General features: G+C 42.0%; 1 long non-coding RNA gene and 1 pseudogene across 2 annotated transcripts in view; one reads left to right on the top strand and one right to left on the bottom strand.

The window, feature by feature from the left end:
* Positions 1-18365, top strand: part of LOC148148841 (sodium- and chloride-dependent neutral and basic amino acid transporter B(0+)-like) — a 430083-nt pseudogene that overhangs the window by 156384 nt on the left and 255334 nt on the right. The gene's annotated exons all lie outside the window — the stretch shown is intronic.
* Positions 8411-17828, bottom strand: LOC148148843 (uncharacterized). Its single transcript, XR_015758695.1, has 3 exons — positions 17732-17828; positions 17481-17637; positions 8411-8827 (listed from the first exon to the last, which is right to left on the bottom strand). It is a non-coding gene; the product is annotated as an uncharacterized LOC148148843 (long non-coding RNA).

The raw sequence follows: 18365 nt of genomic DNA, 5'->3' as shown, positions 1-18365 counted from the left end.
TTTTCTGTCAGTGGAAGTTCAATGATGGATAGAAATCAGGCAGAAATGATGAAACCTTTCAATTTTTGCCGCTTGCACATCAGCTCCTGATTGGGATCTGTACCTGGAAGGGCACAGAGGGGAACAACATAGAAGCAAGCTTGATTCTACGAAGCCCCAAATTGTCTCCAACGTCAGGCAACTCCTGAGATCTGAGAACTTCTAATATAATTGTGGTTCAAATCACCTTGATGATGTATCACTGATCTGGTGTAGTCCCATTGCCAGATCAATGTGAGTTTTTCAAGGATAGTCAGTAAGTCAGCTGTGATAATCCAGATATGCTGTATGTCAGTTACTTCCTTGTAACCTGGCATTCCTTTGCCATATGTTTTGTTTCAGTTTCTTTTCAAATCACTTGGGTGCTGTTAAACTATTCTTCTTTTCTTCAGGGTTATACTTGGATTCTCTTGTTAACTTGTCCCAATGTCGTCTTCATAACTACTGGGTTCCTTCCAGTTCTTGTTGGCATTGGTCGATTGCTTTCGAGTTTATTTCTCAGCTTTAACTAAATTCTTGGTGGAAACTTTGTAGACGTGGGAATTTATTTTAAATTAATTGGAATAGCATGACAACACTTTGCAAGGCTGTCTTTGTTTAATAAACCACTCGGGATTGAAGTATAAATTTAAAAAGTAACAAGCTGATACAGTCATGAAGTCACAGAGATGTACAGCATGGAAACTGACCCTTCAGTTCAACCTGTCCATGCCAATCAGATATCCCAACCCAATCTAGTCCCACCTGCTAGCACCTGGCCCAAACCCTTCCTATTCATATACCCATACAGATGTCTTTTAAATGTTGCAATTGTACTAACCTCCACCATTTCCTCTGGCAGCTCATTCCATACACGTACCACCCTCTGCATGAAAAGATTGCCCCTTAGGTCCCTTTTATATCTTTCCCCTCTCATCTTAAGCCTCTAGTTCTGGACTTCCCCACCCCAGGGAAAAGACCTTGTCTATTTATTCTATCCATGCCCTGCATGAATTTATAAACATGATGTTGAACATATATAATTTTTCAGATTGTAAGTTTGCTCACTGAGCTGGAAGGTTTGTTTTCAGATGTTTTGTCACCATGCTAGGTAACATATTGGGTATGATAATGTTACCGAGCATGGTGAAGCGCTGGTGTTCTGTCCCGCTTTCTATTTGTGTGTCTTGGTCTGTTGTGGTAGGTGATATCATTTCCGGTTCTTTTTCTGAGAGTTTAGTAAATGGGGTCCAAATCATTGTGTTTATTGATGGAGTTCTGGTTTGAATGCCAGGTCTCAAGGAATTCCCATGCATGTCTTTGTTTAACCTGTCCTAGAATGGATGTGTTGTAGCAGTCAAAGTGGTGTCCTTCATCATCTGTGTGTAAGGCCAGCTGCTGCTCATGTATCCTGGTGGCTAATTTCCTGCCTGTCTATCCGATGTAGTGTTTGTTACAGTCCTTGCAGGGTATTTTGTATATGACATTCATTTTTCTGGCTGTTGGTACAGGTCCTTTAGGTTCATCAATAGCTGTTTCAGTGTTTTGGTAGTTTTGTGGGCCATCATGATGCCAAGGGGTCTGGCTGTCATCTCCGAGATGTCTTTGATGTATGGTCATGTGGCTAGAGTCTTTGAGTGTGTCGTGTCTTCTTGTTTGGGTTTGTTGTTTGAGAACTCGCAGACTGTGCTTATCGGGTACCCATCGTTCTTGAATAGGTTGTATGGGTGTTTTTCTTCTGCTGCCTGTAGTTCTGGGGTACTGCAGGGTGTTGTGGCTCATTTAAATAATGTCCTGATGCAGCTCCCTTTGTGGGTGTTGGGATGATTGCTCCTTTGGTTGAGTATCTGGTCTGTGTGTGTTGATTTCCTGTAGGTGCTGATCTGCAGTTCTCCATTGACTGTTCATTCCACTTTGACATCGAGGAAGGGGAGTCTGTTGTTGTTCTCTTCCTCTTTCTCTTCTCTTCTCCTGTACTCAATGACAGGAGCAATCATCCCAACACCCACAAAGGGAGCTGCATCAGGATGTAAATGAGCTACAATGCACTGCAGCACCCTGGAACTACAGGCAGCAGAAGAAAAACACCCATTTAACCTATTCAAGAACAATGCTTCCCCAATAAGCACAGTCCATCGATTCTCAAACAAGCCCAAACACGAAGATACAATATGCCCAGAGACTCTAGCCACACGATCATACATCAAAGACATCTCGGAGACGACAACCAGACTACTTCGACCCCTTGGCATCATGATAGCCCATAAACTTACCAACACACTGAAACAACTGCTGATGAACCTAAAGGACCTGTACCAACAGCCAACAAAATACCCTGCAAGGACTGTAACAAACACTACATCAGATAGACAGGCAGGTAACTAGCCACCAGGATACATGAGCAGCAACTAGCCACCAAAATACATGACCAGTTATCACTAGTATCCTTACACGCAGACGAAGAAGGACACCACTTTGACTGAGATAACACATCCATCTTAAGACAGGCTAAGTTGAGGCAGGCACGGGAATTCCTCGAGGCCTGATATTTAAACCAGAACTCCATCAATAAACAAATCAATTTGGATCCTATTTACCAACCTCCTAGAAAAAGAGCCAGAAGTAATATCACCCAGCACAACAGACCAAGACACACAAATAGAAAGTGGGACAGAACACCAGCGCTTCAACGGAGGCTCACTGATGATGTTACCCAGAATGGTGACAAAACGTCTGAGAACAAACCTACCAGCTCAGCGAGCAAACTTAAAATGTGAACCACAACCTGAGCTACAAACCTTCTCAAAAATCGCAAATATATAGATTATTCTTTCGGCTTTCCATGGAATGTTCCATTCAATTTTGGGCCTTACATTTCAGCAAGAATGTTCAGCCTTTAGAGAGAGTCATGGATTTGGAAAAACTACAATTAGTTATTTTGAACAGAAAAGGTAAGAGAACAATTGACAGAAAGTTTCAGAAGTATAGAAGAAATAACTATATTAACTCATCAATAAAAGTAAATCATGTTGTTAAGGAAATAGAACCATTAAATGATAGACATGATAATACCACAGGGAATAATAGAGAGGTGGCTGAAATGTAAAATAGTTTTGTTTTGGTTTTTAGTGGGGAGATAGTCCAGGTAAACAGAAAACTATGAGATGAGCAAAACAAAAAATGCATTTAATATTTTATTTTAAAACTGAATATATTGAATAAACCAATCAAGCTCAGGGAGGATAAAACTCGTAGTCTAGAGTCAGAGATGTACAGCACAGCGACACTCCCCAGGAAAACCCTATGATTGTTAAAGATATCTGAGACCTCCATACAAATTTCCTTCTCAATTTCCCGCTGACTATTGTGGTGCCCGTAGTAAAATCCCAATAAACTGTTCCGCTCAAATAACTTCACTGGGTGTACTCCCAGGAATACTCTCCCTATGTACACCTGAAATTTTAGCCTGAACTACAGCACCACTTCCCTTCCTTTCTTGTCCTCCTTTCTATCCTTCCTATGGCATCTATACCCTGGAACATTAAGCTGCCAGTCCTGCCCTTCATGGAACTGTGTCTCTGTAATAGCTATGATATCCTATTCCCATGTCCCCAACCATGCCCAAGGTCATCTGCTTTACCTGTCAGGCCTTTTGCTTTGAAATAAATGTAGTCTCATTCATCAGTCTTACCTTGTTCTCTGCCTTACTCATGCCTGCCTTGACTATTTGAGTTGCTCCTCCTCTCAACCATACCAGCCTTCACCTTATCTCTTTTCTCAGTGCCTCTTTGCATGCCCAAAACCTCCCCCCACCCCCAACCCATCTATCCACCCAAACAAATCCTTTATGGGTCTTACACCTCCTGAGTAGCACTAGCAAATGTCCCCATCAGGATATAGGTCCCTTTCCAATTCCAGTTTAGATTAATTGCATCCATATATTTTGAAGTAATCTCGGGACAAGGCATTACTCATTTTTAATAATTCATTCAGAAATGGAGTTGTGCCAGAGATCCAGTTGATAGCTAAAATAATGCCTATATTTATAACATAGCATGTCATAGAATCATAGAGATATACAGCACGAAAACAGACTCGGTCCAACTCGTCCATGCCGCCCAGATATCCTAACCTCATCTATCCCATTTACCAACACTTGGCCCATATCCCTCTAAACCCTTCCTATTTAGATACCCATCCAGATGCCTTTTAAATGCTATAACTGTATCCGCCTCCACCACTACCTCTGGCAGCTCATTCCATACCCACACCATCCTCCGTATGAAAAGTTGTCCTTTCGGTCTCTTTTATATCTTTCCCCTCTCACCCTAAACCTATGCCCTCTAGTCATGAACTCCCTCAACCCAGAGAAAAGACCTTGTCTATTTATCCTATCCATGCCCCTCGTGATTTTATAAATCTCTAGAAGGTCACCCCTCCGCCTTTGACACTCCAGGAAAAGCAGCCCCAGCCTATTCAGCCTTTCCCTGTAGCTCAAACCCTCCAACCCTGGCAACATCCTTGTAAATCTTTCCTGACCCCTTTCAAGCAATGATAAATCAATCTGTTTGCATCAGTGCAAGAATAAATAATGGAATCCTTAGTAGAGAAAGAAGAGCAGGACATATAGAGTAGCTGTGAATAGTTGGCTTGAATGTCAAAGGGAAAAGTTTGTTTGACCAAACATGTAGCAAGTTTTGAGGAGGTCATAGAGTAAATGGACAGTAACGTAAGGGGTACTGATATAGAACAGAAGAAGCAACTGTTTGTGAATGGCCAGTTTTGTGCTAAGTGACCCAGCAGGGATTTGCCAGAGTGATTAACTCTATGGGAATAAATTGGCAAGGAGGACCCTGAATGGGGAGATGGTCAGAGGGTATGATCCAATCCAATGATCCAAGGAGAGCAGGATCAAAGCTTGTGAGAATGGGATAAGTAAGCTGTCAGAAGAGGCAGTCAGGAGAAGTATGCTGTGTGCATGTATGAGTGTACACTAAATAAATGGAAAACTTGAAGATCAAAAGGTTATGGAGGAATGGGAGTGAATTAAAATTATGGTTGCTTTTCCCCTCTTGATTTGGAGACAGGTATCGTTGAGGTAATGATTTCCCTTTTTGTCCTGTTTTGAAGTAGGCCACAACACACTGCCCAAACTGTACCTTTATTTTTTGAGTTTCAATCTTGGAAATAAACCCACAGCAAAATCCTTAAGATGGGGTTTATTAATAAAACATGCAAAACATGGAGGAACAAACTCTGCTATTTCATTCACACACACAAATACAGTGAAGAAGGATAGAGAAAGAAAAAAAAAGTTGCAAATTGAATTTCATAAAAAGTATTGATAAAAGTTCACATGACTTAGAGTCCAATTGGTCAAGAACCAAATTGGGAATCTTCATTTGGTTAATCTTACTGCAATTCTTTTTCTGAGTTGGAATACAGGTGGATGGCAATTAAGAGTACAGTGGTATTTGGCATGCTCAGAGAATTAGTCCACCATGGCCGACTAAGTTTGCAAAGAGACTTTTGGGAGAAATAGAGATGGAGAAAAGGCTTTCTCACTGCTAAAGTTTGGAATTACAGTTCTTGTAAAACAGCAATTGATATCAGAAGTCAAAACTGCATATGTAAAAAGAGCTTAAACAGCCCGGTTTCAGTTGTGTGATCGGGTGGTTTCTGCTAAGCCAGTCAGATAAATTGGTACTTTGACCATCCGCATCAAAACTGTATGGGATGATGGATGGATTCATGGGTAGATTCATGGATGAATAGTGTCACAGATGAACAGATCGATGGATGAATTCACACACAGACAGAACAATGATGTGATGGATTTATGGGCAGATATACGATGGAAAGATGTGTGAATGGATAGACAGCTGGATTCGTGGAGGGAAACACAGATTTAAGGATGGATTCGCAGATAGGTGCATGAAATGATGTACTGATTGATTCTCAGAAAGTGGGCCAAATTTCCAGGCAGATGGACTTGATTTCTTGGTGGACAGTTGGTTGGATTCATGATTGGATGGTCAGATTCACTGACAGGTGAATTCATAGATGGATGGATTCATAAACTGATTCATGGATTACTGGAATAATTATGGAGAGACTGCAACAAAGACTGCAACTAGACTATTCCTGGGATGACAGGACTGATATATGAAGAGAAAGTGGATTGATAAGGGCTATATTCACCATCGTTTAGAAGGCTGAGTGGATATCTAATAGAAACCTATAAAATGCTACAGGATTAGACAGGGTAGATTCAGGAAGGATGTTCCCAATGACCAAGAAATCCAGAACCAGGGCTCACAATCTGAGAATACAGACGAGGTCATTTAGAAATTAGATGAAGAAAACCTTCTTCACCCAGAGAGTGTGAGCCTATGGAATTCTTTGCCACTGACAGTGATTGAAATCAAACCATTCAGTGTATTCAAGAAGAAGTCAGATATAGTTCTTAGGACTAAAATGCTCAAAGGGAAAAGTAGGAAGAGAATACTGTCTGTGCCTGTGAGGTTTGCTTTCTCCAATGCATTGACACTCACTCCTAGTATCTGCTGTCTGGCCAAACCTCTCTACTGGTTATTCTACTGTCTTTAGGATTTTTGAACCACAGGAGCTGAAGAGAATCTGCTGATATCTTGTGGTAAGGTTGATCCTCCTGTCTTATGTTGATCTGTTTTGCTTCTAGATTTTTGCTTCTCTCACCATCTAAATGGCTTTCTCGAAAATTTTCTTTGGACCATAATAAAACTGAAAAAGACTTACCAGTCATCCAACAATAATTCTATCTCCAATGAAGAGTGATTTCAAGGCTTCATAGTCATATTTTTCCACTACTATGTAGAGATCACTAAATAAATTACTCATAGATTTCTCTGGATGCTGAACACCTGATAAATATTGTGTTTTCAAGAATTTAATTTATTAGACAGTGATTTTTAAAACCTTGCAGAATTTCATCAAGTGTATCTGATGCAACTTTTATGAGCAACTTGGTACATTAGGTCATTGAATATAAAAGTGTATTTGTTCGGTTTCTGATTAAGTGTCTAGTTTGGAGGCAAAATCAATATCTTAAGAATGTTTATTGGCAAGGTGTCCAATTTTATGTATTATTTGGCCCATTTCTGAAATGACATCTTGCCGACAGTACTATTACTGCTGCCTTGTCTTCCTGATATGATTATTTAGCTTCCTTTTCATTTAATGATACAAAATCTCAATGTCTCCTTATTTTAAAGGATTTGTACGTTGCTGTATAACAATGCTGTTACTGTGTATAGCTGTGCAGGAGGATTTTCTCATGCTTATGTTGTCAAAATAGATGATTCACACCTTGTTTGCAAGTGTAATGAATGGGTCCCACTTCTTTTAGATTGGATTAGATTCAGTACAGTGTGGAAACAGGCCCTTCAGCCCAACAAGTCCACACTGACCCTCCAAAGAGCAACCCACCCAGACCCTTTCCCCTACATTCAGCCCTGACTAATGCACCTCACACTACGGGCAATTTAGCAAGGCCAATTCTCCTAACCTGCACATCTTTGGACTGTGAGGGGAAACTGGAGCACCCGGAGGAAACCCACGCAGACACAGGGAGAATGTGCAAACTCCACACAGACAGTTGCCCGACGCAGGAATTGAACCCAGGTCCCTCGCACTGTGAGGCAGCAGTGCTAGCCACTGAGCCACCGTGCTGCCCAGTAGACATTTCCCATTCTCTTCAGTGTTGCATGTCGGGTTAAAGACAATCCCAATCACTTTAATGTGTTCTACCAGATGAATCTCACTCTGTTGATTCTGTCTTGTCAAAAATTGCCACAAGTTTATCTTCTTAAAGCTATACCTGAAGATACCTTCAAAGCTCACCGGAACCTGCACCACTGCTCATCATGTTAGAGATTGCTCATACTATCAGACCGTCAAGGCAAGTTCACTGCCAACATATCCTTCCTGGCAAGGATTTGCAGGGCTCATTTTATCGAGTGTGGTCGAGGAAAAACACTTGGTTCTCCAACAACACAGGCCCTTGTCTTAACCAATGTATCATTCATTACATGTTAGCAATAAGTACATATTCCACTGATATGGTAGATATTGTCACAGAGTCTGTAAAGAGGATTTCAGTGGTAGGTTTTATTAATCAAGCTACTATTCTTCCACCAAAATCAGAACGATGATATCAATATGGCAGTTCTTAATGTAATCCTCAGCATCAACCCTTTCTTCACCTTCTATGACTAATATCAGTTTGCATCAGATCCCTCTGCATCAAATCTCCCCTCATCCTGTAGTTAATTGATGGGAACCCAGGCAGTGCAGACTGTATGTGGGGGCTGTGAGAGCAGGAGCTCCTGTCCACAATGTACAGGGACTGGAATCCTGTGTATTATCACCAGGACCCAGGGAGGAACATGACTGAACATTCATGATGCAGGAACTTGAATGCTCAGTAATTCTCAGCCCCATCCTGCCCCAAATTGATGCCCATGTTTATAGTGGGCACAGGAAACTTCAGCAAACCTTATACCTGAGTCTTGGCTGAGGAGCTGACTGATCAAGGGAGCACTCAATGAAGTGACACTGATTGTACTCCAGAATGGCTGTGGAATTTCAGGACCAATGTTTCCCAATTGAACAGGAATTTTCCTTTGAGTTGTCACTTCTCAGGAATGACCAGAAGGTGCACACAGTTTGGGTCTTCTGTAGAGTCCAGCTTCTTCCTGTATCTTTCCCCTCTGTGTTGTTTCAAGTAGGGACCCCAATCAGGAGCTGATGTGCAAGCACCAGATATTTTCTGTGAATGGAAAAGTAAAATGTTTGATCATTTCTGTTGGATTTTCACCCGCTGTTAAGTGGAAAAGAAATCTGGTTCCCAATCAGATTATTCTGCAGTTTATTCCGATACCTGATAATTCACACTATGGCAAACAATATTTCATGACAAAGATTATCCTCCCATCCAGACACTACAATTGATCCTGTTGTGCACTGGCAGTGAGACACACTGAAAGAAATGGACATTGCATCAAACTGATTGTCTGTGAAATGACCTTAGTGCAATTCATTAAGTGTTAAAGGTCAAAGATAGAGTGAGATGAAGAGGTTTAGGGAGGCAATTGCAATGTTTAGGGTTAACCCTGCTGAATTCACAGTTACCAATGGGGGAGTGAGTGAAATGGTGAGTGTTGCAACAAATGTCAGCATTGTAGGAGTGCAGGTATTTTGATGGTTCACACAGTTGGAGGAGGGTACGAGAGAGAGGATTTGCTCGATGATACAGGGGTGAAAATTTTAAAAGTATGATGTTGGATTAGCGTCTCATAGTGATCAACAAGGACAGGGCTGGCAGATGAACAAGGCCTGGTGTGGTTTAAGCCACAGTGCTATGGAGAAGCATGGGTTCACTTAAGGTGGAAGACGGGAAACATGAGCCACCAGTAGTCAGTCATATAACCTACAGATTGTAAAGACAATGACCAAGATTTTTCGGATAGCAAGGTTTCCTGTCCGACAACCCGAAGACTTGGTGGGGAATATATTCCTGCAGGTTATGGCTGTGCCAAAGTCACTTCAAGCTGCTCAGAGCATCAAATTGTTGGATATGGGATTTTTATCCTCCATTTAGTGCATTTTCCTTGAACAAAACTGCCTGCCAATCTGATTGACTGACCCTTTTGCCCCAGCAGTGCCACAGGGAATAATGGTCACTGCTGGCACCAGAAGCAACCCCCAGAACCAAAGTGCTGGTGCTCCACAGGGGGAGCCAGTAGTGAGGTCACATGACAGGAAATGGGAGCGAAGGTCCAGGGAGAGTAGGGAGACTCAACAGTGAGGTCAGGAATGCAATGAATATCTGGATAGGCTGGGACTTTGAGCTGGCAACTGACCTGGTCTCATTGATACAGGCAGCCATCTCCTTTTCCGAGCCTTCCTGTTCTCCCCTTACCACGAAAGCCCACAATTGCAGGGGAATATTAACTGATGCTCTAGGCTTTGCCTACACCTTATAATGTTGTAGGACGGACACAAGCATGGGATGGCAATCGAGGGGACTGTATGGGTTTTCTTGCCTGCTAGTGCAGGACTGTAAGAACCTGCTGTTTACAACAACCTCAAAGACCAATCTCTTAACTATTGCATTCGGGCTTTAGTACCCTGTAATGATGTCACAGAGCAGCTCTTCATTGGGAAGAGATACCACAGTGTGAGCTGAGTTAAGAAACTAAAGACAGAAATTCTTGGTGAATTGGGCAAAACCGAAAACCAAACACTGTTTACATTAGAAATACTTGCAGAGAAGCAAATGATGTAGACTGACTAGCATTAATGATAAGGATTACAGAATAGTCTATCAAATAATCCTTTAGATTATTGTTGAGAAAAGACACATTTTGTCAAATCCTTTTGTCCTGCATTTATTGGGATATTTTGTAAGAATCCCAACCAATTCAAGGTGAAAAGTAAATTCTGTCACCTGAAAGGAGACTATTGAGTGGTTGCTAAATGAACTCTGATTGGCAGAGATGTTGCTGTGGAGAATGCACCCACTAATGCTGATTGACAATTAACTGTCAGGTTTTGATTAGAGAATTTGGAATTTCACTCCATGGAGAGGAAAAGGCTAAGGGGGATTTCACTAAAGTTCACAAAATAATGGGAGGTCTGGGCAGAGCAAACAGGAACAATTAGCTCAATCTCATTAAATCTGTGCTGTTTAGTCCTTGATGTTTTGAGTGATTTGCAAAAGTAGCAAATAGAGTCATAGAGATGTACAGCACAGAAACAGACTCTTCAGTCCAATTGTCCATGCTGGTCAGATATCCCAACCTAATCTAGTCCCATTTGCCAGCATTTGGTCCATATCCCTCGAAACCCTTCCTATTCATAGACACATCCAGATGCCTTTTAAATGTTGCAATTGTACCAGCCTCTGCCACTTCCTCTGGCAGCTCATTCAAAACACACACTACTCTCTGCATGAAAAAGTTACCCCTTACATCCCTTTTAAATTTTTCCCCTCTCACCCTAAACCTGTGCTGTCTAGTTCTGGACTCTCCCACTCCAGGGAAAAAACCTTGTCTATTTACCCTATCCAAGCCCCTCATGATTTATAAACCTCAAGAAGGTCACCCCTCAGCCTCCAACGCTCAAGGGAAAACAGCCCCAGCCTATTCAGCCTCTCCCTGAAACTCAATTCTTCAACCCTGGCAACATCATAGTAATTTTTTTCTGAACCCTTTCAAGTTTCACAACATCCTTCCAATAGGAGGGAAACCAGAATTGCATACGATATTCCAAAAGTGGCCTAACTAATGTCCTGGACAGCCTCAACATGACCTCCAAACTCCTATATTCAATGCTGTGACCAATAAAGGAAAGCATGCCAGACACCTTCTTCACTATCCAATCTAATTGTGACTCCACGCCCAAGGAACTATGAACCTGTACCTCAAGGTCTCTTTGTGCAGCAACCCCCCCCCCCCGCAGGACCTTCCCAACAAGTGTACAAGTCCTGCTCTGATTTGCCTTACCAAAACATAAATGACAAAAAGCACCGATCCTTGTGGCATACTATTGGTCACAGGCCTCCAGTCTGAAAAGCAACTCTCCATCACCACCCTTTGTCTTCTACCTTTGAGCCAGTTCTGTATCCAAATAGCTAGTTCTCCCTGTATTCCATGAGATCTAACCTTGCTAATCAGTATTCCATGAGGAACCTTGTTGTACACATTATTGAAGTCCATATAGATCACATCCACCGCTCTGCCCTCATCAATCTGCTTTGTTACTTCTTCAAAAAATTCAATCAAGTTTGTGAGACATGATTTCCATGTAAAAAACCATTATAATTATCCCTAATCAGTCCTTGCCTTTCCAAATACATATAAATCTTGTCCCTCAGGATTCCCTCCAACAACTTGCCCACCACCGATGTCAGGCTCACTGATCTATAGTTCCGTGGCTTGTCCTTACCACCTTTCTTAAATAGTGGCACCACGTTAACCAGTCTTCCGGCACCTCACCTGTGACTATCGATGACACAAATATCTTAGCAATCATTTCTCTAGCTTCCCACAGAGTTCTTAGGTAGACTTGATTAGATCCTGGGGATTTATCCACTTTTATACATTTCAAGACATCCAGTACCACCTCCTCTTCAATATGGACATTTGTCACCATCTATTTCCCTACATTCTATATCTTCCATGTCCTTCTTCACAGTAAACACTGATGCAAAATACTTGTTTAGTATCTCCCCCATCTCCTGCGGCTCCACACTTAGGCCTCCTTGCTGATCTTTGAGGGGCCCTATTGTCTCCCTAGTTACCCTTTTGTCCTTAATGTATTTATAAAATCCCTTTGGATTTTTCTTAAACCTATTTGTCATTGCTATCTCATGTCCCCTTTTTGCCCTCCTGATTTCCCTCTTAAGTATACTCCTACTGCCTCTATACTCTTCTAAGGATTCCTTCGAACTCTGCTGTCAATACCTGACATATGCTTTCTTCTTCTTCATAACCAAAACCTTAACATCTGTAGTCATCAGCATTCCCTATACCTACCAACCTTTCATTTCACCCTAACAGGAATATACTGTTTCTGGATTCTCATTATCTCATTTCTGAAGACTTCCCATTTTCCAGCTGTACCTTTACCTGCGAACATCTGCCCCCGATCAGCTTTTGAAAGTTCTTGTCTAATACCGTCAAAATTGGCCTTTCTCCAATTTAGAACTTCAACTTTTAGATTCAGTCTATTCTTTTCCATCACTATTTTAAAACGAATAGAATTATGGTCGCTCCCCCACTGACACCTCAGTCACCTGCCCTGCATATTTCCCAAGAGTAGGTCAAGTTTTGCACCTCTCTAGTCAGTACATCCAGAAGATTTGAATCAGAAGATTTTCTTGAGCACACTAACAAATTCCTCTCCATCGAAACCCTTAATACGATGGCAGTCCCAGTCTATGTTTGGAAGGTTAAAATCCCCTACCATACCAACTCTATTATTCTTACAGATAGCTGAGATCTCCTTACAAATTTGTTTCTTAATTTCCCACTATTGGTGGGGTTTATAATACAATCCCAATAAGGTGATCATCCCTTTCTTATTTCTCAGTTCCACCCAAATAACGTCCCTGGATATACTCCCAGGAATATCCTGCCTCAGTAGAGCAGTTATGCTATCCTTTATCAAAAATGCCACTCCCCCTCCTCTCTTGCCCCCCCTTTCTATCATTCCTATAGCATTTGTATCCTGGAACATTAAGCTGCCAATCCTGTCCATCTCTGAGCCACATCTCTGTAATTGCAATGACGTCCCAGTCCCATGTTCCTAACCACGCCCTGAGTTCATCTGCCTTCCCTGTTAGGTCTCTTAAATTGAAATAATTAATTTATCAGTCCAACCTGTTCTTGTTTTCTGCTTTGTTCTTGCCTGCTTTGAGTGGTTACCTTTCCCAACCAATCTCAAATTGATCTTTTTCTTCACTATTTCCCTAGGTCCCACTATTCACCCCCTCCCCCCCACCTTACTAGTTTAAATCCTCCTGAGCAGCTTGAGCAATTTTCCCTGCCAGTATATTCGTCCCCTTCCAATTCAGGTGCAATCCATCCTTCTTGTGGAGGTCACTTCTACCCCAGAAGAGATTTCATTGATCCATTAATGTAAACCCTTCTCCCCCTGCACCATCTCTTCAGACACACATTCATCTGCTCTTTCCTTCTATTCATACCCTCATTAGCTTGTAGTATCAGGGCTATTCCACATATTGCTACCCTAGAGAACCTCCTCTTAAATTCCTGCTTAAGCTTTGATATTGTCCCTTTAGAATCTCATCCTTTTCCCTTCCTATATCATTAGTTCCAAAGTGTACAATGACCTCCTGCTGTCCCTCTCCCCCTTGAGAACATTCTGCACCCTCTCCAACATATCCTTGATCCTGGCAACACACCATTCTGATTTTTCACTGCTGGCCCCAGAAGCGTCTGTCTGTGCCTCTGACTAGAAAGTCCCCTCTCACAATTGATCTCTTGGAACCTGACGTACCTCTCATTACATTGAGAGCCAGTCTCGGTACCAGAAATTTGGCTGTTCGTGCTACATACCCCAGAAAGTCAATCACCCCTTACATTTTCCAAAACAGCATACTTGTTTGAGATGGGGACAGCCACACAAGATCCTGTACTACCTGCCTACCCCTCCTAATTTTCCTGGAGTTAACCCATCTACCTGAATGTTTCTGCGGCTTTTCTCGCTTCCTATAACTGCCACCCGTCATATTCCCTAGCTCTTGTAAAGTCCTTATTGCTTCTAACTGCTGGTCCAACCGAACTATGCGATCTGATAGGATTCACAATCAAAGACACTGCCTGCAGACATAACCATCAGTAACATGGAAATGCTCCCTAAACTCCCACATCTGATAGGAAGAGTATATCACTCAACTAAAGGTCATCGTTGCTCCTTCACAATCTACAGACCCAGAAAATAGCACCATCTTTTTGCTCTTAAAAAAAACACTGCTCCACGCTAACTTAGTACCTACGGTTTATATTTTTAAAATTTAATCAACAGACCGATCTCAATAAAAGATATAATTAAGAAAGAGTCCACTCTATTCACTACTGTAGACTTACAGCAAGATTACAAGTACAAACTATGCACATATCTGTTCCTGTGCTGTGAGCTCACCCACACAGGTTCCTCTAAGGTCAGCTGTGAATTTCACTGTTTGTTAAATTTTCCTAAATGCACTCTAACGTCCAGAGATACATGAACTCAAACAGCAAACGCAGTGACTGTGCAGATTCACTGCTGTGTCAGACAGCAGTGTAGGTTTCTTTCTCTGACCCTGTGGTCACTGCTTTTGTCTGTCATCCTCCTTTTAAAAGTGCCATTGTTTTGATCTTTTATTGCAGAATCAGTCGGTGTACGAGAGACAGCATTGGATAATCACTGAAATGGGAATAATGGTCCAGGGTTATGGGAAAAAGCCGGGAGAAGAATACTAAGGCCTTCTGCACATTCAGAGGGCTGGTACAGGCATGGTGGGCTGAATGGCTTCTTTCTGCATCATAACAACTCAGTGATTCTGTGAACTTTGTGTAGTTGAGACAGACAAATCATAACCTTGGTCTTATATAGAACAGTACGGTCCAGAAACGAATCCTTCAGTCCACAATATTGTACCGAACTTGATGCCAAATTAAACTATTTTCTTCTGCCTGCTTTTGGTTCACATCCCTTCATTCCTTGCATATTCATGTCTTTAATTAAAAGTTCCTAAATGCCCTTATCATATCTGCCTCCACCACCACCCCGGCAGCCTGTTCCAGACTCCTACCACTCTATGTGTAAAAAAACTTGCCCCTCATCTCCTTTGAACTTTCGCCCTCTCACCTTAAATGCTTGTTTCTTAGTATTTTTGAACTGTGGGATGAAAAAGATTCTGACTGTCAATCCTATCTATACATCTCATAATTTTGTAGGCTTCTATCAAGTCTCCTCTCAGCCGCTCCAGAGAAAACAACTTGAGTTTTTCTAGCCTCTCCTTAGAGCTCATACCCTCTAATCCAAGCCTCATCCTGGTAAACCTCTTCTACACCCTCTCCAAAGCCTCCACATCCTTCTTGTAATGTGGCGACTAGAATTAAATGCAATAGTCATCGTGCAGCCTAAGCAAAGTCTTATAAAGCTGTAACATGACCTCCTGATTCATGTACTCAGTTCTCTGAGCAATAACGGCAAGCACGCCATATGCCTTCTTTACCACCTTACTTGTGACGATTTGTATTTGATGCTGAAATGAGCTTCTGACAACATTTCCATAACACCACTAAAACCATATATTTTTACCTGCATAATTTGGTTCGACTCCTCTGCAGTTACAGAAATCCTCTGTTGCAGAAATCCACACCCATTCAGTCATGCCATTGCCACTTGACTATTCAAATAACAAGTCGAGAGTGTGGTGTTGGAAAAGCACAGCAGGTCAGGCTGCAGCCAAGGAGCAGGAGAATCGACATTTTTGGCTGAAGCCCTTCATCACGGCGTTAGCCCGAAACATTAATTCTCCGCTCCTTGGATGCTGCCTGACCAGCTGTGCTTTTCCAGCACCACACTCTTGACTCTGACCTCCAGCATCTGCTGTCCTCACTTTCTCCTATTCAAATAACAACTCAGCTGACCTCCCAAATCCTACCCTCTGTGAACTTAATAATTCAAATCTGTGCTCTTAATTACATCAAGTCCTGATCATCGATCATTCCTTTTTCACCAATTCATATTGGCTCCTGCTTAAGCAAGTACTCAATTTTAACATTCTGCTGCTTGTTTCCAAATCTTTCCATGGCCTTGGCTCACCCTTTCCTGGAAATCTCTGTGACATGTGTGGTCGTCCAAATCGAGCATTTTGAACCCTTGCTGTCTAAATAGTTTGACCATTAGTAGTTGGCCCTTCAGTTGCTGAATTACGGAACTTTGGAATTCCTTCCTCAAATCTCACTGTCTCCCTGCCTTTTCTATCATTGAAAGCATAAAGAAACAAAATATGAGATTGATCTTGACAAACCTGTACTAAAACCAGGAAATGTTCCACGTGGACTTTATTCGAAAACTACTGAATCCCACCTCCTAATGCCACTACTTGTTATCACAACCAGACAAACGTAAAGATCTGCAATGCAGAAGACACCATTCTGAAACTGAGAGATAGATTTTGAGACAGTCCAAACTCCTACTTTGTAAGGTGTATAAGTAGTGTGTGAATTGATTGAGAATTTAATGAAATCAACCTAACAATCTGTGATCCATGAACTGTAATACAAAATATAGAGTTTAGTGGACCTTTTGTTTATATTTGTTAAATTAAGGTGACCTGCATTTTCCAAGGTATTGCAACACACTGATGTGTTCATATTTGTGATGTGTTCCAATTGTGCAATTCTTTTATTATTTTAAAACCTATCTTTGATTTAATTGCATAAATGTGATAAATTATGTTTTTTTGTAACATCGAAGTAACCATAGTCCTATCAGACCACAGGGCTGCTCTCTCAACAGAGAGCGAGGTGATTGATGGTGGTTTAACCTGAGGATCAAGGGGAGAGTTCCAGAAGGAGAGTTCATCACAGTAACCTCAGCTGGCACAGGGATTGGCATCACTCAGCATCACCAACTCACCATCCAACCAACTGAGCTAAACGATCCACTTTCTTTTAGTTGTATATTCAAACGTTCACAGACACTACTTCCAGTCCACTCCAGCTTTAGTGTCTGAACCAAGATGGTATCACGGTGGACTGAACTGAGCATAAGTGAAAGTACAACAAAAAGACATTTTGACTTTGAAACAATATGTTTTGCATTGCATCTATCATGATCCAAAACCTAACTTTATGTTTTCTGTTCCTTAATCTTTAAAAGATTTCAAAGCTATCCCTCACCTGCCACAAGATTGTGCCCTTAGCTTGGACACGATGGGGATCCACATAATACAGAAGATGGCCATACACAAGTCCAATGCTATTGACCAGACAGGGTATTCAACAGATCCATATCTTAGTGGGGCAAATGTTGTCAAGGACCCCAGATTAAGACTGCCTGAATGTGGATAAGATACAAAACTAAATCAGAAACAGAATGAGAGATTGGGTATTTTCAGTTTAAATCAAAATAATGTGTAACAGCTTCTTACCACCAGCAAACACGGAGAGATCAGAATCCAACACATTCTCCACCACAGCCAGAAGAGCCAATTCCTTTCCCCAATCATCATCTCAATGTCCTTGATGAATCTGTTTGTCCCTGTGAACAACAAGGAAGAAGACAGATACCATCACTTGCTCTGTCCTGTCTTTAGGGCAGCTTGTTTACTGTTGAAGTTCAAGGAGAAAGTGAGGTCTGCAGACGCTGGAGATCAAAGCTGAAACTTTATTGCTGGAACAGCACAGCAGGTCAGGCAGCATCTAGGGAACAGAAGATTCGACGTTTCGGGCACATGCCCTTCTTCAGGAATGAGCAGAGAGTGTTCAGCAGGAGAAGATAAAAGGTAGGGAGGAGGGACTTGGAGGAGGGGCGTTGGAAATGTGATAGGTGGAAAGAGGTCAAGGTGAAGGTGATAGGTCGGAGTAGGGTGGAGGCGGAGAGGTCAAGAAGAAGACTGCAGGTCAGGAAGGCGGTGCCGGGCTGGAGGGATTCGGCTGAGACAAGGTGGGGGGAGGGGGGATGAAGAAACTGGTGAAGTCCAAGTTCATCCCCTGCGGTTGGAGGGTTCCCAGTCGGAAGATAAGACGCTCCTCCTCCGACCGTCGCGTTGTTGTGGTTTGGCG

Source organism: Chiloscyllium plagiosum, unplaced genomic scaffold, assembly GCF_037043375.1.
Source record: "Chiloscyllium plagiosum isolate Xiang-an unplaced genomic scaffold, Cpla_swu_hap1 HiC_scaffold_11, whole genome shotgun sequence".
NCBI lineage: Eukaryota > Metazoa > Chordata > Chondrichthyes > Orectolobiformes > Hemiscylliidae > Chiloscyllium > Chiloscyllium plagiosum.
This window is presented reverse-complemented; position numbering and strand designations above follow the sequence as displayed.